Source organism: Athene noctua, chromosome 5 (genome assembly GCF_965140245.1).
Source record: "Athene noctua chromosome 5, bAthNoc1.hap1.1, whole genome shotgun sequence".
Lineage (NCBI taxonomy): Eukaryota > Metazoa > Chordata > Aves > Strigiformes > Strigidae > Athene > Athene noctua.
The window spans coordinates 40,158,774-40,184,364 of NC_134041.1; the positions used below are offsets into that span (position 1 = coordinate 40,158,774).

The 25,591-nt window shown below is 39.2% G+C and overlaps 1 protein-coding gene across 13 annotated transcripts in view; it reads right to left on the reverse strand.

Annotated features, from left to right (window-relative positions):
- ZMIZ1 (zinc finger MIZ-type containing 1) overlaps positions 1 to 25,591 on the reverse strand; it is a 363,155-nt gene that overhangs the window by 210,612 nt on the left and 126,952 nt on the right. Inside the window, exon 1 of one of the 13 annotated variants that reach the window (XM_074907139.1) lies at positions 12,175 to 12,260. The exons of 11 other annotated variants lie outside the window; for them this stretch is intronic. The gene's annotated coding sequence lies outside the window, so the exon portion shown is untranslated. Of the gene's footprint in view, positions 1 to 12,174; positions 12,261 to 25,591 lie in introns of those variants that run through there. One more of the 13 variants, XM_074907138.1, reaches the window with a different exon arrangement.

Below are 25,591 nucleotides of genomic sequence, written 5' to 3' on the forward strand. Positions count from 1 at the left end.
GAAGATAAACTGCATACCTGTTAGAACAACATGATTTAAAACTTTACAACAGAACAAAGCTCCTGTTGTACCATCTGGTTAATAAGCTGTCAGTTCATTTATTAAGAACTATAGAGATGTGATGGAATTTGGGGAAGCGGCTGACAGCCCATCATATTTCTAAATCTAAGGTACATCCTGCCTTTCAGTAAAGTTTGAATAAAACAATTCCACATGCCAGGTTTGCAAGTGAGCTATACGAAGAACAAAGGCACTTGGGAGGAAGCTTGTGAAGTTCTAAAGCTTTGTAGAGTATCTAGAGATATCTATAACCAGACACTGAATCAGTCTCATTTCCCCCCGCTACACTCCCCAGTGCATTTTCTCCCATCCCTCCTCCACCCCATATTACATTCTTCAGCACAAAGAGGTTCTGAAGCAGGTTTACAGAAGGTAATCACCACTGGAGGGAGGGAGGGAAGAAGGGTAGCCGTTTTTCATCTCCAAGGCTAAAAAGATGAAGCTGGTCTTAATGGATAGCATCTGCAACTGTTCTCAGGCTGAGGAGGGAGTTTGGACTAGCTGTGGAAGAAAAACAAGTCTCAGCCTAACCCTAAGGAAAAAAGGTGGGGACAGAAGGAAGGAAAAAAACCTTAGGAGTTGTGATTCTCAGCTGTCCAAAGTATCCTTTGGAAAAAAGAGTTCTTATCTTACAAGAGCTGAAACTGACAAAAACGTAACTTAGTACCCTTATTGGATGTTTTACTACATCCTCACCAGGATCTTCATTAAAATCGTACTTAAGATTAAGTCAGTGGCTGGTTGCAATGGTAAAGTGGGACTCCTGGGATGTTGCCCAATGTGATTAAAAAGCACACAGAGCGGTACCACAAATTGTAGCTTTTTCAACTTTGATATCCCTGTGGTTTTGTTTTCATTTTTAATGAGACCGCAACAAACCTTACCGACTGTTAGGAAATATCTTCCACTGGAAAAGGTGTGCAGCACCAGCCTGTGGGACCAGCACTAACACAAACAGCTCTTCTGCTTTGACAAAACAGCAACATTACCAACAACATGATAGCCGCCATCAGCTGAACCAGTTCTATTTCTGAATGTTTCAATTGCAACTGTAAACTTTTTCTGGAATGCAAAAAAGCATAACAGAGTCTTCTCTGTATTACACTGATGCTGGGAGACCACATTTGAATAACGTTCAGACACGTTTAAAAGGTCCAAGTTCATCTGCTCCTGAAACTTTTTTAGGCCTCAGTTTTATTTTCAAGATTGTCAACTGGCAGGAGAGAAATAGTTTCACCTCTATTGGTAGGACAAACACTAAGTCACAGAACAATCCAGTGATTTCCCAAAACCATAGAGGAGAGTCTGATAGAGCCAAAACTGAACCTACATATCCTGGTCAGAACAGGCCAATCAATCACGAAAATACCTACTTCTAACTCTTGTCACAAAAGAGAGTTTCGCCAATAGCCTTTGACTTACAAGTCTCCAACACCTGGAGTTCCTGGAGCTGGCATAATATCCAGGGCACAACTAGTCCTTTTTTAGTTATTTGATTGACATTATAGCTCTGAGTCAGGACTGCACTACCATACATAATTAGGTTCACACTAAATACTCCAGAAAATAACATCAAGACTAAACATGAGTTCATGTCCTTTTCTGAATTCGTCTTCACAGTGACACCAGTAAATATTTTTATAGCTCAAAAATCTCAAAACCTATACCAGCTCTTTTAATCCCTACTGTTTCAGGCACTATTATTTAAATGCATAAAATTTAATTATTTTATATAAAAACAGAGCATACTGATTTCTTTATTATCATAAAGGTATGAGTGTGTTTCCCTTTTCATAACTGTGGGTAACGCACAAGGGACGTGCAGACATTTTATCACCAAACATTATATGACAGCACTTGCCAAAATTGCAGTTTATTCTCTGCCTTAAAACCAGAACAAATGCTAATAGAACGAAATGGATACACCTGCTCTCCTTGAGCTGTAATGTTTTGAGGCTTTGTTTTCAAATGCAATTTCCACAGAAGAACAAGCTAATTAGCAGAAACATACTACCTCTCACTGGTTTGAGCTTAAAAATAAACAAAATAACTGTAAAACATGACATAACAGTTGGAACTTTTTTTTTTTTTTGTAAATTATTAGTAAAACTTTCTTTAAAATTGCTCATCAATTACAAATTTTGCCAAAGCAAACAAGCTCCCATTTCCCTCCTACCTGCTGGGATCTGCAGGACCCCTGCATGGAGAGCCCTTTCACAGCACAGTCAGGTCACACAAAGCTGGTTTCCACAACTAAAACCAGTCCTATGGGAACCTAAACTGAATGGCTTTAGCTCTAAACTTCTGAAGATACTTTTTTGAAACTCATCAGAGCCACCAAACCCTCATGAAAATTCCATACGGACAAGTTTCTGCTTGCATGCAACACCTTGTTGGATCAGGACCCCAGATTAATGATTTGTACAGGCTTTCCTGATGAAATAAAGTTCCCTCAGAAAACACTGGCTGAATATGAAGTATTTTTAAATACTAAGGCTTCCTGCCTTAGATACCGAAAGCTTCACAGATCCAATAATTAGCAGTTATCAAGACTTGCTCTGAGTCAGTGACTAAGTTAGCCAGGGTCTTGGTCAGAACTACTACCGTGGCTTTTCAAGAGCTTGTGCAACAATGCAAGTACACTAATATTTTTGTTACAGAAAAGTGTTGTAGACAATGCTACTGGGAAACTGGAGGATGACAGCATTCTGCTTCGTTTAAGAGACACCAGTTTCAAAGCAATTGTCTTCTAATACTTTTTCTTCATAGGAAATTTGAAAGACTTTGGATTTCCAGTTCATTTGATATAGACTGCCTGAAAAATCCTATTTCTCACACATTTCTCAATTACAAAATAAGGGATTTTCAAGGTTTTAAACATACCATGTGTTCTGTTATAAACACTGGTGAGAATAATCAAAACATAGGATTTTAAACATGTTACCATGTTTTATGATGTTGAGGTGCTAGTGGGGTCAAATGTTCAAAGTGAGAGCAAAATGCTGTTCAGAATCTTATGCTCAATGTGTCTGCCATTCACATGGAAGCATGTTGGCCAGTCTTAAATTACTTTCATAACTTCAGTGCTGCAGATTTATTTGGAATAGAAGTGAGGAGAGAGGGAAGACAGAGTAGAAGAAACCAAAATCATTCTTCAGCTCTCAAAATGCTTTAAAATGTGTTACGTTTTATATATCACAGTAGGTTTTCCTTTACAAAACGCAAAATGTGCATCTTTTTTCAGGCATCATTAACTGCCACTAGCACAGTGCAAACCTCCAAACTCTCAGAGGTTTGGGCTGGCTTCCATAATTTGACATACTTACCAGAATCTCTTTGGTCTAAAAATCCTGGGAGAGTTTCAATTCTTCCTCGTTCCCAAATGGTCACAAATATTTCAATAATAGCCTTTTCTGTGGTATTTTTCTTTCCTTTTCCAAACAAACCCAGCAGTTCAGAGGTATGTGAAAAATGCTGTAAAATGCCTCTTTTTATACCTTCCTGAACCACTTAAAAAGGATCAAAGTTTTAGATAAAGGTTTGCTTTTCTGAAGCACGATACACAACGGTAACCCATGGCAAGCATTATGCATGCTCTTTGCAAAACTTCGTCTCAATCACAGCCTAAATGGGAGTATCTAAATCTCCTCCACACAGTGTTGCAAAATCTTGTTGCACTTGCAAGTCTTACAGCAAAATGAGAATCTAACAGTCACCCGTTATGCTATCTCATTTACAAAGAAAGATATATTTTTCCATATTTCCCTCACAGGAATTTATTGGAGCCAATAGCCTATTTCTACCTTTAACCTTCTGATAACCTTGCAACTATATCACTGCCCTGCAAGCAACTGGGTCTTGCTGTTCACTGATCTCAGCAAGAAGCAGGTTTTGCACAAGGATGTGTTATTTTCCCAAGGCTGAAAAAGACATGTAATGAAACTTTGATAAAAATCAGCTCTTGAGAGCAGTTACAGGATAAACTCAAAGGTCTGAAAAACTCTTAAGTGAGGCAACAAATAGGTTTAAAATCACTTTCAATATAATACCTACTGAGGCAAAACAATTTCACTGTATCACGACTAATTACAGCAGATATATGTTCCTATGCTTGGCCTCAACTATAAACCCCTTGTATTTGAGAAACTTGGTGATAACTTAAACTTTTTCCGACCTTGTAACAAAACAACAGTAAAGCAAGAACTTTATTTCCTTAAGAGAGGAAATTTCAACCAAAGTAGGTTGTTTAAAAAAAAATAATAAAAATAGAGGTTTCTGCTGCCAATGATTCTTGGTATTTTTCTTCCTAAACCATCCACAAGTAAGTACTTCATGGCAGAATAGAATTTCAGCCTTTGCTGAAACGTGTCCCCACTGAAAACCATCACTGCATCATCATCCTACTGTAGCAGTCTCAGCTCAAGGCTTAATGTATAAGGTATCATAAACAGACCACTACCACAAAGTCTATTCTGTCAGCAGCACTGCTGTTTGGTTTACCTTCATATGTCAGCCTGTCATTCACAGCAGGTCCACAGCTGCTTGGTGAGCAGCTCTGCCAACCCTGCTGCAGCAGAGCAAGCTTCTGAGAAAGGGACCGGACAGCTTGAGGTGAAACCAGCTCAGCAGTCCCAAGACAAGCCATGCTTCCTCATGAATCACAGCCATTAGTCACACTTAGGCAACACAAGCACTGCGTATTTGAAAGGCAGCGTGCTTTGCTGGGGACCAGCTGCATAAAGGTGCTCATTAAAGCCTCCATTTCCTTTTGTCTTTCACATCTCATAGTGCTCCCATGCCAGCCTGCTTTTGAAAATTACACTTACTGCTTCCATGAAAGCTTTGGCTTCTGGAAGAATAAGGTGGGTTGTCTAAGCAACATTTGGGGCCTTGCCAAACAGCTGATCATAGCTGAAAGTCAGTGTAGTTGCAATACAGCATATCCTCACTAATACAGGCAACCCACAAGGGTTTTGTTGCATAATGGCAAACACATTATTAAACCTGCCTGTATTGCAGCAATGTTGTAAGCTAATGATCAACTTTCTCTTTATAAATATAGCAAAAAACCCCACCTATGCTTACAAATCTATAAAAGACAAGAAATAAAAGTAGTGTTATTACTCCTCTTTTAGACAGACTGAGCAACTTGCCTAAAGTCCCACAGCTATTAAAGCAGTATTTTACTACTGCCTTAAGCACAAAGCCCCCATTCCCCACCACAGGACACCCAAGAAAGAAGACACATTGCTGTCTTTTGCAATCTGATCGGCTGTCTCCACTCTTGAAGAACTGCTGCACCAAGTGCTATTATCTAGTGGTTCTGGGAAAGTGAAAAATCCCACGTATGTTAGTAAGGCCAATTAGCATCTTGCTAGCACCACCTTCATATTTAATTATATTTAGGAAGTAATTATCAACAAAGACCTTAGACAATACCCTCACTGCTATTAGCAAAGTCACACCCCAGGAACAAACAGGGACAGCATAGGAATATTATTCAAAGCAATTTGAACCACATGATCATTACATTGTATTCATGTCACTATGTTCTCTTTCTACTGTCTTAATTTTTTACTTTTTAAATTACTGCATCACATGACATCTTTTAAAAGCTTCAACAAATTAAATAGCTTGACAAACATTATTGGAAAGGAGACCCCTGGCTCTACACAGGAACATTGATTAGACTGACATATTTATCCTTTCTGACATTATAAAACAATTAAAAAGTAATCTTTCTTATGTAATTTTAAATTTAAGTGTTATTTTGTAATTAAAGAGTCAAGTCCTACAATTAAGTGATTATCACCTGGAAATCTTATTCTCTCCCTTCTTCAAATTTGGTAGTCTGTTAGCAGCAAAAACCTTGAAAAATATAATTCCAGTGTTCTGAATACCATAAAAGAAAAAAACAAGCTCACAACGAAAGACACCCAAATCCAAAACCTTCTTAAATAATAATTAAAGGAAAAAAAAATTTTGCTCCTCCACATTTGTAAGCTTTTTCAGAGAAAAGCTGACAGAGTTGCAGTCAGAAGCAAGTAAGGCTTTCCTCCCAGTGACATGCAAATCCATGAAAGTTCTAATATTAAACCCTGCAAAAGACAGAGCTGAATTCCCATAAATCAACTGCACTGCTAATCAAACAGCGTAGGGAAAGAGCTCAGTCTGTGGCCAGCAGTACTGGCAAAACCCTTGTGATACGCTGCGTTACACAACAAGCTCTCCTTCCATGCGGACCAGCACCTTCTTTGCACAGCATCAGCAAGTGGCCTGAATGCAAATCAGTGAACTGGAAGGGAGAGTCTCCCATGTGAAGTTCCTTTCTAGTGTCAACACAAGCATGAAGGGTATCAGTTCAAAACAAGAGGTGAACTGGAACAAGAGTTTCATCACATGGAATAAGCTGGTTACTTCCCTGATGCAGCATGAGATGTGCTTGTTAGCATGTACATGGGGTAACAGTTATCACATAGATTGGCTACTTCTGAATGACAGGCCTTCCCCCGAGGAAGCATATATTGTGACCACAACTTAAATACACAATTTATACACCAATGCCACAGAAAAATCTCCAGTTTAATCTAGGACAAAGTATTGCAAATAATCGTGCATTGGTTTTCATATTTTAGAATGTGTGTGCAAAACTTTTCAAGGGCTATGCAAACACAACATTTACCTATCTGAATAAACAGCAAATTTCAAGTTAGGTATTTTTCTTGCTGGCAAAAATCTGACTAGGAAGACAACAGAGTGAAGAAACCTTTCTGCAGCTGAGTTGGGCACCAGAGCAGGAGACCAAGGTTAAAAAGAAATTCCTATCTCCATCAAAGACTAGTGTTCCAGAAAAAAAACCTGCTACCCTTATTTCTGTTATTTGTTTTACAATAATATCTATAAGACCCTTTGCCAGATACAAAACTAAATTGCGACAAGCATTCTCCCAGGAGAGATTTATAATCTAATAACAGGATATGGCATATCCTCATAGGTGATGAGACTTGTCGAAGGTCACATAGTAGATACACAGCACAAATAAGGATGTCAATACTTCCTGTCACACTCTCTAGTCCCTTGCCATCCAATTCACATTGCCTCCCTACACCTTCGATGACAAACAAGCAAAGCACCTATTTAGGGTGGCAGGAGCAGGGGAATGATCCTACAGACAACTATAAGCCTGTTTTACTGATGAAATAAAAAGTTTCCATTTATCTTTAAAGGGAATAGTTGCAGGTACAGCCTTTATTTTCTATTACCACAAAACCAGGAAAAATTATATTAATAAAGTTAATTTTACATTATGAATTTCATTTCACAACAAATATATGTAAAAATCCTTTTACATGAAGACTGATACTCAAAAATAGCAAAATCTACCCCGATCTTTTGTGATATTTGTTGCTGCGAATTTTCAACAGACATGTTTTAAGGAGATCTAAAGCATTAAGAAACATAATCTTAACTATCTTCCTTCCCTGTTTGCCTTTGTTTACCATGTAAATTGCCACCCACACACTTTTCCATATAGAGCACAGTGGGGTACTATTCACCAACACCGAGCTTCAGCAAATGCAGCTCCTGTCCTCGGCAGGAATAAGGTTATGCCTGGAGTCCACTCTTTAAATCACATAAATTTATCTGGGTGTAACAGGAAAAAGAGGTCTGATAAGAGCCACTGAACTAATCCGACTTACACCTAATGGACTTGAGGGTGGGGGAATGGAAGGAGACACAGAACAGAAAACACACAGAAAACAGGTCGTTTCAGGGAAAGCAATTTTAACGTCATGAATTTGTATTTTACTGGGTTCCCTAATGACATATATAACCTACATGCTATACTACGCATCCAAAAATGTATTAAATCAAGAAACCAAAAAATAACCCAAAGATCCAGAACCGTATAGGTTTAAACTCCTCAAAGCCACAGGAATTGACAAATATTTAAGGGGTCCTGTATTTTAGAATATTATTTTCTTCCTTTCAAAAGCCTTAACAAATCCTATGCAACAAAATCCATTTATGAAGTGCTGTCCTACCACTATACAGACACTCCATGAAGGCTCACAATGTTACTGACTTTCTCAGATAAGTGTCAACATTAATTTTTTATGCATTCAACACCCATCTGTTAGCCAGGGGTTTATCATGCAAGAAAGGAGCTCCAGGAGCAGCATACCGCTCTCCACTTCCTGCATGACCTGTAGGAGGGAGGGAGAGTAGGGAAACCTCGACATGCCTCTGTTTTCCTTTGGTTAAAGTATTACCAAACTCAAGAGAATAAAAACTGTAAGAACTCTACATTGCTGTATACCACAGCCTATGGCGGAAAAAACAGAAGCACGCACACGTCCCCCCACAAGCTTTGCACAGGGAATAATATTTTATTCCAAAACTTCAGTGAAAGAATACTGCAGGAGGAGACAGGTACTAAAAAAAAAAAAAAAAACCCACAAGGAAAGGGCAGAGAGAAACAGAACCAAAATGTCCTAGCATCCCTGTCTGTGATTTATCTCCTTTTAGAGGTCCACATGGGCACACATATACAACCAAAACCACTCCTTTCCATCAGAAGACAAAAAAATGCACGTTGTACAAACATACACATGTATCACTATGTGTGCACGTTTACTAAATCTATGCTCTTATGCAGGGAAAAAAAGTACAGAATTAAACCATACAAAAACTTAACCCAAAGTGCATGTTTGAAGACTTTCAGGTATCACTTCTCCAACTATTTCAGTAGTAACTTTTATAATTTTGAATTTCCATGATGGGGGGTATCCCTTGCAGGTTTCAATTAGTAGCCTTTACTGTCTGAAAGTCTTTACTTTAATCTTATTTTTTTTCCTCCAGTGAAATGTTTTGCCATTAAGGAAAACGAGGGATTAGGAATAATCACCATTAATGGAGCAAATGTTTGTATAATAAAATCATGCTTGTATCAGGCAAAGAGAGAGACTCAGGATAGCCTTGTCCACTCTTGATTTTATACTGTGCAGAATCAGATATTACAGGAAAACGTTTTAGAGCAAAAGATTATCCTCCGGCTCCTGACCTGGCATTGTGTTTACTAAGGACAAACAGAAGTGATGTTATCCCAAGTGACATGTCAGGCAAGCTTAAAACCTACATTTTGTTCTGCCTCTTTCTACCTTCCTTGAAGAGGTTTGGTGGAATATGGATTTTTAAGAGGCCTGACTTTCAAAGAGTTCTGTGTCTGAGGAATTAAGAAATTAAGTTTCCCATTGTCTAGGTATCATATTCTTTCAGGGAGACTGCAGTGTGCCTTTAGGTCTCTTTCCTAAAATATCTTCTTTTAATACCAATTTCCAATTATTCTTTTCTCAAAATGTATTATTCTAAATACCAGAACAGATCTACAGATTAGACTATGGGCTGACTGCATAGGCAAAGTTTCACAGACAGGAAACACACCTTCTAACTTTGATGTAAACGGTTACATGGGAAATGTGCCGTGAGACTGCAGCTGCTCAAAACTACTCCTTCAATTATGCCCAGGTTAGCTTTGCCCCCAAAGTGCTATCCCCTGTGTACAATGTCTAAGCAGGAAGCTGCAGAAACTGATCAAATCCCCACAGGCAAAGAAATGAGGAAAGGTTGGTTCTCATTGAGAATTTAACACTGTTCCTTTCATTAAAAATCAGTCCTTGCAGAATGGATGGAAAACAGCCTGTGCTGTAAGGGTTATCTAGTAAGGGTCTTGTTTGTAGTGTCGAGATAACCGTCTCTGTAGGGAAGAAGCTGTGCTTGGGAGTTTGATGGTTGAACATTAAAATAAAGATACTAATTTTGAAGGGAAGGAAAAGTTAAGAAAAAGCTAATTCAGTAATCTTCAAAAGAATTCAGTCCATAGCTCAGAAAACACTGGCAGAAGGCAGATGCCTTTACTGCAATAGAAAGACAAAATATGTATTGGAAAAGGGAGCTTGCTTTCTTAGAGACTTTACTGCGAGTCTGAGAGGCCTTTGTTGCCACCTAGTCAGAAGTTTGCAAGCTTTCGTCCAGTCTGCTACCACTGAAATTTAAAAACATACTCTAGCAGTCTTTCTTTAAGGTCTAAAGCTCAAATTGTTTTCCATAGTTAATCTCTGACACTTTGAGAGACTAGTAACACACAACATTTTCACGATCGGCTAGAGTAGTAGTTCCAAGAATTCTGCTGGTTTACTTGTGAACAGCCTCTGACGTTTAATTTCTATCCTCTCCCTGTGAGCAGGTGGGTAGCGTACCCAAACCACTTCATTCAAACTACACGAAGTGTGTGCACTTCACTAAATTTGACTTCTCTGCCCAATTAAGCGAGACCACTGAAAACTGCTTTTACATAAATATTTGAGTGTACCACATTTTAAAAAAATAACCAGGAAGGACTTCTGGGCAAAACACTCCTTGCTTCCTTTTTCTTACCTCCCAGGTGTGTGAATAATGGGTCACTATACAGTTTCTTCTTACTGTATTTGCCCTGGAGCTGGAAGGCATGGTGTACACTCAGGGCTGTATTTTTCACATGCTTAAAAATTCCAACAAGTTTAAGATGTGCACATGGACACAGTATGCTTTGTTGGTTCTTTAAACTATTTTAAATTATTTTTCTTTGGAGTCCCAAAGACACATCTAGATTTAGTTTAGTTCTGCCAGAATGTCTATACAATATATTTATTGAAAGTAGTATGTCCTGTGAGATTAGAGTTTGTTTATGCTTTCACTTAAGATTGCTGACAGTAGTATCGCCTAAGATGTACAGAAACAAGGACTGGTGATTCTGGGTATGGGTACTAGATTACACTGTGACTTTAATGGTAGAATTAGCTTGTTCCACTAAGGTAAGGCATAGATCTGCTCTCTCCCAAATTCAGACAAATTTGCATCTGAAGCTTCAGTTTGGACCAAGTGTATTCTAATTAGTAGCAAAAAAAGTACAACTTGCACACTAGTATACTCACAGATGTTCAGCAGATTTAAATGTGGTCACATTGTCAAAAAGAGATCTGTGATTGCTCTGCATTTGGATTTACTCTGTAGGACATGCTGGAAGGCAGTAGTCCGCAACTGACACCATCACTAACGTCCCTCATGCACAACCCCTAGCAGGCATGCCAGTGTGGCAGCTGGCTTCTCCGAGTCCCTTGCCCCCAATGAAACCAACTGAGAAAAGCAGATAGCCAGCTGCCACAAGCTCTTCCACCAGCAAGGAAGCCTGGATGCAGACCACCTCATGGTCCCCATAATGACCTGGTGTACAAAGGTTTGTTTCTGTGCTAGCCTTCATACACTGCAGTTCCCATGCAACTTCTATGACAAAGGACTTCAGAACGTTTAAAGGAAAACAAAGGCGGCAAATGGGGTCTCTAGGGACACAAGCTCCAAAGTTGACTTGTCATAAAATTAGTTCTCTCAGCTATACACACAGCAGTCTATCTTTGGCCAACGATGTGTGCCACAACCACATATTTTTATGGATTATTAGTGTTTTATAGTTCAAGTCTTATGAACTACCCACTGAGTCAAACTATTCAGTGCAAACAAGTTCTTTTACAAATTCCAGCCATGTTTTGGTTGTTTTTTTCTTGAATGGTCCAAGAAAAAGTTTCATCATTCATAAATACACACTGAAGAGGTTACAAATGCATTTCTGATGGCAGTTTGGGTATTGCTTACCTTTTCTATGTCCTATTTCCTTACTCAAGGTATATGCACACAAAACAAGCAGTACTGTTGCTACTCTAACTTACACAGCCATCAGAAAAAGAACAGTAACTACTCTACTGACTCTCCTTCATCCTTCCTTCTCTCTCCCTCAAAAAAAGCCTCAAAACCAAAAATATGTTTCAATATACATTTTCAGGAAAACTACTTATGCTAGAATCTGTGGAATGCCCTCATTCACTGACACTGTAACAAAGAAGCCCTGCTTACCCATGTAACTCATAAAATATTATGACCCTAAACATGTTATACTCTAGATGACTATTTCTGTGTTACACAACAGCTTTTATCCAGAGTGTATTCTCAAGCATATATTCTCAAGCACAACATTGTACTGTTAATTACTTAGTTGGTGTGAAAGTCTGTCAGGATTCTTACCTTTTATTTTTAGCCACTTCCAAGTACTTTTTGTCCGAGTCTGAACCAGGGAGCAAGGAGCATAAATTTCTATTAATCAATCAATGATGGCAGTGGTGGTGCACTCTAGTTTTTCATTCTGACTGCAAAGCAAAATTAAAAGCTATGTTTTGCAAATTTACGCATTATAGATTGTAGCGGCAGCTGGTAGACTGCTGCTGAGACAGACCGTCTTTTCCCTTCCAGTCCCCTGTGACCGAGATGGAAGAATTACAGGACAGCACTAGCAGCTGCTGCTGCTGCCCCAGAAGCAGCAAGCCAAGGTCTCTGGAAAAATAATTGGGGAGGCGGGGGGAAGGGAAGAAGGGGGACAAAGAAGTTGGGGAGGGGAAGGCATTGCCAAGGCTGGCAGCACAAACAACACACTGCACCTTGCCCTCAAAAGAAACAATTGAGCTTCCTTCAGTAGATTCAAGACTCTTAAACCATTATGAGACTTTGAAACAGTAACAATTTTTGATAAGGAGTTTTAGAGATTAAACAAGAAGTGAGCAAAGGCAGTATTACTTCCAGTTCGGTGACTGCAGCAGTTTGCTCTTGAATCCTCTAAAAATAAAGCATAGCATAATGTGAAACACCCTTCCTTGTGGCTTTTGAAAAGCTTTAAGGCAGAATCATTCTATGGAGAGCTCTACCATAGTGCAGGCACAGTCTCCAAGTCAATTCATGCCTTGTCTGTCTCCTGTAAACAAGGATAACCAAATCCCTTCTCACACACATGCAGTCATGAAGATAAATAATTAATTACTCCAAGACATCATGTGCAAACACAAAAGATCACTCATATAATTTTATGAGATAGATACAAAAAGTGGAACTAGTAGGAATTATGCCAGTTTGTGAAAAAACCGCTCAGTACAAAAGTCAGCTCATGCATTTGGTCAACTAAGACGTGGCTCAGTACAGGCAAGCAGTGCCCATTTATGCCACTCACAACACTAAACATGAACAGGGCTGAAAAACACAAATACACTGACTGACCAAACAATATCCAGCCACATCTCAAAACCTGAACTTCAACCCAAATCTTTCATGTTTCCCAGTGGATCTGTGGGGTTCAGCAGCTCTGTGCTACCAGCTGACCTCTGGGGCTCTAGTGCCCCACTGAATGGGACAGCAACAGGCCTCTCTCCACAAGCAGTCCTGTCAATGAAGGGCACCCTTTACAAGAGTAACTTCTTTAACAGAAGCAACCTATGAACGTTCATTTTCAAGAAATACAACCTATTATACACAAACCATAAATGGGTCATGCATGTCTTGCTGCTCCTTCTACCAACAGACTTAAATGTAAGATACCAGTTGGTCCAGTGAACAGTGCTTCACTTCTACACTGGTGGCAAAGACTTCCAGATTAGCCACAAAACAGATTAATCAAAGAAAACATTCAGCTATTCTAGAAGAAAAAAACCACCACCGCCGCCACAGATGTAGTCTCTACTAAATCTTTGTGTCCAGGGCATAGAAAAGACGTATATTCATAGTTTTATTCCTGTACAGGAGAATATGCTTCAGTTTAAATATATATCTTATCTTTTAATTGCAGGACCTGTTTTCATCCAGTATGTTTGGTTATTTAAAATTAAGAAAAAAAAAAAGGAAGAAAAAACATCAAATGGTCTTTGAATTAATCTCATACACATAAACCAAGAAATGCTTAAGGTCAGAAGAAAGTACTGCTGGCTGAAACAGTTTTCATCGGTTTTGTTGTGTGTCAGAATCCCTTTCAAGATAAGCCCAGAACTCTGTATACAAACCCATCACCATTATAAGCAGATACAGCTTTCTCTCAGTGTTCAAATTTCACATTCATTTTGGGAAGCTAAGCCAGTGATTGCTATCTGAAGAAACAGCTTTTGATATCTCATCAATTTCCTGAAGAACATATCAGTTTATTGAGCAGGGGTTTTCAGACTCTTGTATCTCATTTGATAGCATTACGCCTCACTTTTTTAAAATTTTTTTGAAAATTGTACTGAGATGCCTGCAAAAGACACACTTCCTCAAAATCTAACCACAGGTGTCTGCTGCTAAGATTATCAAGGACTCAAACTGTTAAAAATTTTTTTTTAAAAAAAGATTAAGTAAACCCTTCCTCCTCGGCATATTAGATCCTACCTTGTTTCTAAATCCACAGTATCTAGTCAAAACACTTGTACATGTGTCTGAGATTAAACCCACCACCACTTTTATTTTTAATGCGTATACGAAAGAACACTCAGCAACATTAAACCATTTCTGCTGGTAGAAATACTTCACAACTTATCACCCAATCCCCTTTCTTCAGGCCACACTACCTGCAAGGCTACCTTACCTCGCAGCAAAAGTATTGGCCTCATGATGCTCACTGCAATTTCCCTCAGATTTCATTCTGTGGTAATCTTTCAAATTACCACGTCCAAGTTCACTAAAACCCACACCTAGCTAACACATAACAACAGTTGTTTACCTCAGTCTAGCTCATGGTGCAAGAGAAACCACCTTACTGAAAACATGGCCAGAGTTACACAATCGCAGGACGGTCAAGTTGTGTGCCCGCTGCCTCTTGTCCTGTCACTGGGCACCACTAAACAGAGCCTGGCTCCAACTTCTTTGCATCCTCCCTTCTCGTATTTATAGATATTGATGAGACGCCCCTGAGCCTCTCTTTTCCACACAAAACAGTCCCAGCTCTCTCAGCCTTTCCACACATGCAAGATGCTCCAGGTCCCTTAATTATCTCTGTGGCCTCTTTGTTAAACTCTCTCCAGGAGGTCTGGGTGTCTCTTGTACTGAGGAGCCTGGCACTGGACACCGCACTCCAAGTGTGGCCTCAGCAGTGCTGAGCAGAGAAGGATCACCTCCCGTGACCTGCTGACAGTGCTCTGCCTGATGCATCCTGGGATAGCATTAGCCGCCTTTGCAGCCAACACACATTGATGGCTCATGTTTAACTTGGTGTCCATCAGGACCCCCAAGTCCTTTTCTGCAAAGCTGCTTTCCAGATGGGTGGCCTCCAGCAAATACTGGTGCCTGGGGCTGTTCCTCTCTCCAGGTGAAAGACTTCGTTTTTCCCTTTGTTGAACTTCATCAGGTTCCTGTCAGTCCATTTCTCCAGCCTGTCAAGGTCCTTCTGGATGACAGCATAACCCTCTGGTGTTTTCAGCTGCTTCTCCCTGTTTTGTGTCATCTTGTAAGCTTGCCAAGGTTACATTCTGCTCCATCATCCAGATCGCTAATGAAGTTGCTGAACAGTATTAGAGCCAGTATTGAACCCTGGGGTACACTGCTAGTTACTGGCCTCCAACTAGACTTGATGCCACTACACTAGCACTCCTTCTGGCAGGCAGAGCTGAGGGAGCCAAAAATAATGGCACAGAAATCAAATTACTCTTTTACTCCCACTAGGGGCTTTGCAGATCAGAGTTGAACAGTATAATAGTAAGGCACACCTGGAAATAGATGTTTCCTGCTGGTCCCATTGTATCAAAAAAAAATATCCTTACATAACTTCTAGTCCTAACAGCTGTCACACTGACATTTATCTCTAGGATATGCATTTCTTACAAGTTACCCAGGCTCTTACTCAGCCTGTATTGCTAGTGCAGGAAAATTGGTACAGTTCAGGGAAATGGTGCAAATACCTGCAGTAATACTGATATAGCCATATTTCCAAACCAAATGGTCAAAACAACTTTTTCTATTAGAAAACTTTTGATTTCAGTTTTCTGTACGGTTTCACTTGACATCTCTTGTATCCATGCATTACAAAAAGTTCAGTCATGACTTCAAGGTGATACAGTGGTGACAAGGATTAGAGTGTACGTTCAGCATTCAGGCCAATGTATACCTTTGTAAGTGAGGACACAGTTGAGGACAGGTACAAGGGCTAAATTACACAAGAACCTTTACTGTCCTCCTAAAAATATTAACCAGTTAAGGAACAGGACAGGTTTTTTCCTCCAAAATTCATTAGAAAGGATTTATAGAATGGCTTGGCTTATGGCCACAAGACAACCAAGGCATGCGGTCTCAGAAGTCCCAGCATCACAAACATGGAAAAAGAGGACCAATAGAGACTGGTAAATAGGGTATAATGACAACCTGCATGCGGAGCAGCCTATTTCAGGTATTGATTTCATATGGCTCTATACTGAAAATACAAGCTAAGGCAGGCCTCTTCCCAAGCAGCAGTTCTCTCAATGACAACTCAGACACTCAAACGTTACCTGAAGTTACTTATCTCAGTGACTATATTATCTCCCTCCCTCCTTTTTGACCCCAAGCTATTTTTGAACTCAACTTTCTTTCAGTCTCTCCAATAAGAATGAAGCCTTTGATTCTTCTAGGAGTTTGGGACCCTGATGGAGAGGTAGGCACCATCCACTGTGTATTGTGTACGAGTGCTTTTTGCTCTCCCTCTCTTAGCTCTTTGCCACTCATGTTTGTTTACCCACTATTCACTTGCTTCATTTATTAACAGATCACTATACTCACATGTTTCTTCCCCTCTTGGCTGGGAGGCCACCATTTCAAAACACAGGAACTTAAGAGAACCATCTACCTCATGCAATTTAATTCAGCAGATGTTTCTCCTTTGCAGTAAGTTAGCTCAGTGTAAGTGGTTTTACACTTACTAAATATAAATACATACAGAGGTATTTAAGGTGTTCTGTCATTCACTCCACTTTTAAAGATTGAGAAGTCTAAAGTTCAAGAACATGAAAAGTTTGTTTTGAAGATAGCATGACCTTACCACATGCACATTTTCATGAGACACTTGAAATCACAGACTGTGCCTATACTTCACGTTTCAGAAACATACATACAGTTTTTACATTTGAGCAATTATTTCACATTTCATGCAAAGGGCATTAGAAATATGACACCTGGGCTCACACATTTAGCCTGAAGCTTGAGGCTGATAATGCGCTTTGTGCATGTATGCATGTACACACATTGCCAAAAAAAAAAAAAAAAAAAAAAAAATCAACTGATCAACTGCAAGCTTGCAAAGAAAGCAGACATACTGCAAAGTACAGCATCTCCATCAGAGAACATCACATCTATAAATGTTACAATTCTGGTACCTTGCATAGTACACATTCATGTTACAAGTGGTAAATTGATTTGGCGTGTATTTATATCCAAAGAAATAAATTTACTAGCTACAGAAGACAAAGGCAAAACCTCCCCAAAAATGCTGGATGTTGTCATAGGAATATTCTTGACCAATATCAAAACTGAATCCCATCCACTAAACTGTTTGCAGAAGTCCAGCTACCTTTATGCAAAACAACAGCAAATATGGTCAGTTCCCTGGTTTTGTTTACGAACCATCATCACATTAAGAAACAGAGTAGTTACTTGTTACCCAGAATCTTTAGTAAGGCATAATTTGAGACTACTATCTACAATCCTGCACCACACTGTGGAAGAAGAGAATAAACATGGAAATGAAACTACAGCAGACACTATTTCTAAAATACCTTCACCTCATCATTCTGAGCAAAGACTTTTCATTCTACAAAGAACTGGAAACTGAACTTGATATCAGTTCAACTTCAGATAAACACTTTAACACTTAAAGCCCTTTGACAATAGCTATTAGAAGAAAAGTCCTGTTTATGCCAGACCTATTATTGAGGTTCCCTACTTAAGAACATACTAATTTGCTGGATTATTACTTTATTGTGTAATTATTCAGAATTTACTACACATCATCTCAAAATAATGTGGATTGTCCTACAATTTTTATATCTCCCTGACCAGTCCTTATGAGCAGCTAGAGGCAGAAGTTGGTCTGACACAATTCTGGACCCAAACCATAGCTGGCCATGGTTCAAACTGATTGCATCCAAAAAAGCACAATGGTGCAATGGCCAAGGGTAGTGAAAGCCTGTGCTCCAGATGTTTGCCTTCAATGTGCTGAGAGGAAAACAGGCTTTAGCTGTGTACCACTGGTGAGAGCAGCACAATTACTTCATTTGAGAAAGGCAGATGCTAAACTATCTAAACTTTAGTGCAAAAAAGTGTTTTGGCCCTAGCAAATACATTGAAAAGGCAGTACAAGTAGCATGGTAACATTAAGTGCCAGGCCACTGTTTTACTTCTAGTGTGTATAGACTACAGTAAATACCTAGTATACAGTACGCATTTGCTAAACAACAAAGATCTCTCCCATCCTGAACTTCATGGTATTGCTCACTGCTGAACCACTATAATGAACATGTGTCACTTATTTAGGAAAAGGAGTCCCAGCAGATTTCCAGTGTTACTTCATTTAACGATATAGCTGGAATAAAGCTCTCTCCACAAGCTCACAGCCTTATGTTTTCATACATACTTCCTCAAGAGCAAAACTATTACTTGTCATGCCACATTAGAAGGAAAAATGTGATATAAATCTATTTTTATCTACAAGCTTCTGGAGAGGTAGTATACAGATGTACATTTGTTGTACTTGCATATGTAATCAATATTTTACATTTTCTATTTTTACTTTAAAATGACAGATCATAGGAGTAATTGCTACCTGCGCAGATCAGTAGAGACCCACTCTGGAGACTTCTTTAAAGGTCTATGGACATTTTTCAGAAAAGTCCACTGCCTTTAACTTGAAAAAAACACCCAGCAGAAATGGTGAGGCAGAACTGGCTTCCCTGCTGTATGTTTTAAAACAAAAGACAGTGACAACCAAAGCAACATCAAGATCAAGAGAGCACAATCACCAAAATCTAAACTGAAAACTTTATCCTCTGTGAAAGTAGGCTATATAAAGCCCACAAAATGATTAAAAGTTTAGTCTTTTCTCATGTAAAAAAAAAGTAGAATACTAAAGAATACCCTATGGCCTCTCCTGTTCTTGATGAAACTTAAAATACAGTGTGAATAATATTTTAAGTATCGTTATATACCTGAATGCAATAGGAACAGAAGACATGACATACTGGGTTAATCCAGTCATCCATCTAGCTCAGTACTCTGTCTCCAAGGAGGACAGCAGAAGATACTATGTAGGCAGCATACATGAACCCAGCCATTATCTGCAGTCTAGTGCCTTTACTCCCCAGCATCCAGTCAGCTGTTAGTGGGAACATAAGCTCCCTTTGGTGTCTGTTCATGGACCTGTTGTCTGCAGCCGTGTTTAACCTGCTGATCTGCCTCCATAACCTCCTACGGCAGCACGTCTGCCAAGTCAGGCAATTCTCCCATTCACATAGCCAATGCTTCTCTGCAAATATGCGTCTTGCAACATTCCCTAATAACAAGTTAAGGCTATGAAAGATGACCTGTAAAAATAATTGCCAGTCCCCTCAGCACTCCTTTCGAGCACTAGTATGCAGCAGCCAAACACACCTCTTGCCCCTGAGACTTTTCTAAGAATTTCCCATCACGTGGAGCGCAGCAAGAAGAAAACAGGAATTACCATATCAGAATTTAGCCCATATTCTAGGCTAGAGGAAAACAAACTCTTCAAATAAGCAAACTGTTGTTGGGGCTCTCCCCTCAACCACTCTGAGCACAGACAGGGCACAGCCATGTGTCCTATTCATGTGATGGCCACTCTGATGGTTGAGAAGTCTATCAAGCCCTGATGGACTAGCATGTCACCACTGCCATTCTCACCACTGGAAGTCAGACATCACTTCAACTACCTTTGCCTTAACCAATTCTCTTCTTTTTTAAATTGCTTTTATCTTTTCCAAGGGTTCACATCACCCCAAAAGCTGTAGTTAAAACTCTGTGAAGGAAAGACAAGGGTGGACTCACATGATGAAATTTACTGCCTATCAGCCAGCTAGGCTACTTCTGTGATGATTATCTGTTTCTTGCAGAAAGAATGATCCAAAGCTACTATTTACATGTTTAAACTAACCCAGCTCAGTTTGTCTCTAATGGTGCACAGAATAATCATGTGAACTATCTAGCTAGCAGATCTGAATAGCAGTAATTTCTGCCAGAGGCAGCAAGAAGCTGCTGAGAACACATGCTTTTCACAGCCTAATATCTCTCTTTAAATTCAACCGGAGCTGCCTGAATGATGAGTACATTTGAAAAGAGGTATCAAAATCATTATGATGGGCCACACACATGAATGTAGAAGGAATTTCTAAGGCACAAAGGGGAGAGAGGTGTCCGTCTCCCTTGGTATATTCAATTGCAAGAGTGTCCCTGCCTCTTCAGAAGGTTAGCGTTAGGGATCTGCTCTGGAAAACAGTCATCTTGGGGCTAAGCATTTTCCATCATTCTGGACACCCGCCACAAAAGCCAAATACTTGGGTTGATGCTTATCTATCAATTGCTCTGATACATACAGGGGGAAAAAAAAAAAAAAAAACCAAACAAAAAAACCCAACCAAACAATCCTGAGTACACTGTTTTCTCCACTTACAGCATCAGCCATTTAAGTCAACTGTAGCTATTACTCCATTTTCCTTCGGTTATGCTCTCAGCGGTTGTCGACAGTGCAAGTGGTGCACAGGTGATACAGTGGGCTGAGACAGAGAAGGAACACTGGTGAGTTAGGTGTGCTGTGTGGGTCTTTTAAACCCCTAATCTACATATTTGGAGAGGCAAAGAAACAGAGATTATACGATTCACCCTTGACATTCTGCCAGATAACTTCAATCCTCTAAAATGCCCCCTAGTGACCTGAATATAATACCATGGTGTTAGTGTCATTTAAATACTGCAGGGTTCTTCCACTGGCAGTGCAGTCGGCAGACTTAATATGTAACATACAGGATTATACTGCCACTAAAATATTACTTAGTGCTGTTGAAATTTCAAATTACTTCTGGGAGCTAAACCATTATTCAGCTCTGCCTTGGTAGAGATACATTCCCCTGGTTGTTTTAATAACAGCAATTTTAGAACTAAAAGGTTGGTATTGTCTCTTTGAGGCTCACTCAAACAGAGAAGTGGCTGCTAAACTGTCAAGCAAATTAATACAGCAATGCATGGATGTTTGTGACCAAGAAAATAATTTGAGAAAAATGGGCTCAAATATTAAGAGAGCTCATAGTGATGTGGCTTGATGAATCATTTTATTATTTCACAATAAAAGAAGAGACTAGGGCAGATTTCTCTGTATTTATATACATATACACTCATATGTTCCCATCCACCACCACACTCCTCCACAGACAGAAGATTTCTTAATGTTTGAGGAGAAAAATTCTTGCTGAAGTAAATAACACAACTGTTGGTGACTGATGAAACCAATCTATGCCAGCTGAGGATGTGACTTTCAAGACCTTCTGAGCTCTAGTTTTCTAAACCTAAATTAAAAAACTTCAGCTTTTTACAGCTCTGGGTTTCTTCTTCCTATGTAATTCCTCTTACTAGTGAGTATTTTGTACTTTTAGATAACTACAGCACTTGAACACTAAGATGGGCAGATCCTTGACGCTCTATTATAAACAATGTACAAACTAATTTGCAAACACATGAAGTAAGGAAGATAAAAAACAGTGAATGGGCTAATCTTAAAGGCAGATTTCTCCCCTCTGAAATTTTGCCCATTTTTAACCTTGTGTTTAAATTAGTTTCCGTTTCTCAGTTAAAATACCAGGCTGCTCACTTCTACTATGAAGTTTCTTAAATCTGGGAAATGTTCCCAAGAAATATCATTTAAAAAAAAAAAAAAACCACAAAAAACAGAAAAACGAAAACCCACAAACAACACAAACAAACAGCTGTAAATTAGGCACAAGATGGGGCCAAATATAGGCACCGAAAACAACCTGTGGTCTATCCTTTCTCTTATTAAAATTGTTACCTACTTCCTCATTCATTAATATTGTCCTTGTTTATGCTTGCAGCCAGGCCAAAGATTTTCCCCTCCCTCCGAATATAATTTCCTGCTATTGACAGACACATTCAAGTGCTGGATGTGTGTATGTCTACATGGCACACTGCAGGCAAAGGCAAGCCTTCTTGGCCACCATCCAAGCCAGCTGTAAATGAGCCAGCTCCAAACTGGAAGCTGTGTAAGCACAATTAGCACAGCAGTAAGCCTGATCTAACACATACTGCCAAGAGACCGAGCTTATTAGCTCAAGCTCAACACAACGCTAACAATGGATATGGGGCTTCTGGTTTGACTCCACACAGAATGCGGCCAGCTGAAGATGAGCAGATCAAGCTCGTGTCTGCCCATGAGATGCGGTGTAGGTACACGTTCTCTCGGGCTACACCCCTCTACTGCAAGAACAATTTGCTTCTCTGTACATAGACTCCCAAAGTGATCTGACTGCAAACCAACAGAATCTGAGAGCTGTGAGCAGATGGAGAGGATGAGGGTCTCCAGGTGAGAACTTCAGAGGCAACCTGAGAAAAAAGGCACTAAGCAGGTATTAGGCACCGTGTAAGAGACAGGCACCAGAAATGCCGAACATGTGAGGGAAGGGCAGGGCAAAGTACTACAAGTCTCTACAAACTGATAAAGAACACTCCATCTCTAATCTTCTCAGTTTCTATCAAGTCCAGGGCAGTAATGGCCAAAGAACTCCACATTACCCTATAGTAGATGTTAAATGAACTCTCTGCACAGACAGGCATCTGTTTCACCAACCAATGAAGAATCCGCTCCATTTGGTGGATGTTTGACCAGTCCAAAAGAATAATGTGCTCAGAGAAGGAAATCTGTTCTCAAACTGGGACCTGAGAAAACAGCACTCCTCTGATGACGTAGTTTACATTAAAGAGGCAATGATAATCTGATGGCTGGCAATAGTTTGTAAGAGAAGCTTACAGATTCTGAGCAAAAAGAGACAAAAATCAAAGGGTAGCCATGAAAATCATCAGGTGAAAAAAGAAGCATGCTGTAAGGAGAGCGCCTGAAGAGACTGGGAATGTTTACATTTAAAACAACAGCATTAAAACGGTCATTGCTAAACTAATTAAACAGAAAACAGAATTTAGTGAGATTCTGCCCACCCAGTAAGAGAGCACTTGAGCAAGAGGAAATTCCATTAAAGTGCCACGTTCAAAGGCAACAAAAGGAAACACCTTCTTATTCAACATGTAATTGTTAAGTTCTCTGCCACCAGACTGTTACTGTGCCAAACACTTCATAACTTTGAAAAGTGGTGTTCATGTCTCTTTTCTTCCTCCCACTCTATTTCTAAAGCAGTATTTTTAGTTTTCAGTTGTTTGAGCTTCCCACTGTATGGGACAGGTATAAGCAAGTGACAGAAGGGAACCCACTCAGTGTTGCAGATGCACTCCTCTGCAGATTCACATTCTGCAGCTCAATTAGGTTTATTTTCACTTGTGAGATTTAAGATTACATTGTGTATATGGAGGTTTTCCATGATTTATTAGCTCAAAATCTTTTCTTTGAAAAGCCTTAGTTTGATCTGTGGTGCGGACTATACATTCTCAGCAGAGTACAACGACTTTAAATACTTGGCCCTGATTATCAGTACAGGCTATACACCTGCTGGCATTTCATGAAGTATTTCCCACACTCCGATAACACAGATCTTAGTTATACGTATCTTTATGATTCAAGACAGCATTTGAATCACTGATAGGTGATTCAAAGGATTTTTTTCCTCCTTTTTCCCTGTCCTTTTATAAACTTCTAAAAATATGAACAAATCAAACCAGATTAATCATACCAGGTTAAGAGATGGATTTAGCCATAGACAAAAGAAAAACTGAGAGCTGAGATTACACTTGCATTGTTCTTTTGTCTGGAGAAGGAAATAAATTTCTCTTTTCCCACTTGAAGGCCTGTAAAAGAAAGCTATGCTATCAGAAATATCAAGGCCTAATAAGATGTGTGAAAAACAGCTGTACTTTGAATCTTCTAACTTCACTAAGATTAAATAGAGGAATTTAGTTAAATACTGTTCAATATGAGACATATTTAAAATTCCAGGGACAGCATTATTATTGCAGGTTAATTTAACCTTATTTAAAATTTGTCAGTCGTTTAAAAATACATTATCATATATAATCGCCAACTGTTAACTCTTACTTTGAAACAAGATCAACTTACACACACACACCCCTAATATATCTAAAATATATTTAATGTATACAATATACATGTGTAAGCTATACAAGTCAAATTAACCGTTCAGACCCTTTCCTTACATATGCTTTCAGTGAAAATATATAAATTCTTGACTTGTACAGCAGCACACCTGAAATAGCCTAGAAGAACACATTTCTAATAGCTAGAAGAAAACACTGAGGAGATAAACAAGATGAAGGGAGAAAAGGGAGGGTAAAGAAGTAAAATATTTGCCAGTTAGCTACAAATACTTTTTGCTTTGAACAAACCCAAATATTCCATCACTGTGCTATTTCTTTTGGAAATAGTGCTTTGCACAAGAGGAATGCAAGCTAGCATCCTTTGAAAGTCTGTAAGAATCTTGTCCGTATCACCATAAAACAGGTTTAGTACAGGATATCTCCCATGCAGTCACACGATAAACACAATACTTGAATACTGATTCTATTTTGTCTCCCTTCAAAGCAATACTTACTTCTAAATAAATAAATAAATCAGAAGCCATCTGCCAAGGAAAGTACCTCAGACTAAAAGGCCTGTCTACAGTAGGTATGTGTACATTGCTTTTTGTTTTGACTAAATAAAACTAGGATAAACTGCAGTGTGCCTGCAGAAGGTTCTTCTATTTTTAACCAATACTGTCCTGCCAGTATCAATTCACCCAGAGAGAATCCTTCATTAAAAATATAATTTTTTTTGCTTGCTTTTCACTATGCTGAAGTGACATCTTTCCCAACCACTGTCAAAGGCAATTAAGAACACAGAGCTTTTGAGAACGAGCTTCAACCATGATTCCCGCTGGCCTGTCTAAACAAAGTTTCCCTATAAAGGCCCAGCAAGTCTTAGATGGCAAGGGGCAAAGCCAAAATGCATGAAAAGTATTATTCAGATATACATATTACCATTGCAAAATTAACTGTAAAAAGTCTTTGCACATTCTCATAAAGGCACAGAAGTTACAAACCAGTGAGATATATTATGGAACAAGATAAAACACAAGAACATCTCAAAACAAAACAAACAAAAAACCCCCTCTTGTACACTATTTCCGCCACCTAAAGAGGTGGATTTGTGTCCCTTTTTCACCTGAAACTTAAGGTGCTACAGCATTTTACTCAAAAGCACAGTACTGAAGACAATTAAGAAGTTACCAACATTTTACTCAGTTACACTGCACAAGATTTCTTTGGTATTTCTCCACATTTCTGTGTGTTCACTTGGGAAAAACACATACAAGCAGATAATTCTCAACTTAAAACAGTTTGCCTTTGAATCATGGCTTACTGTTACAAAAGGTAACTTATAAATACTAGAGCATTTATATTTACACTGATTGTTGGAACAATATGTTTTTCCCCACATAAAGCA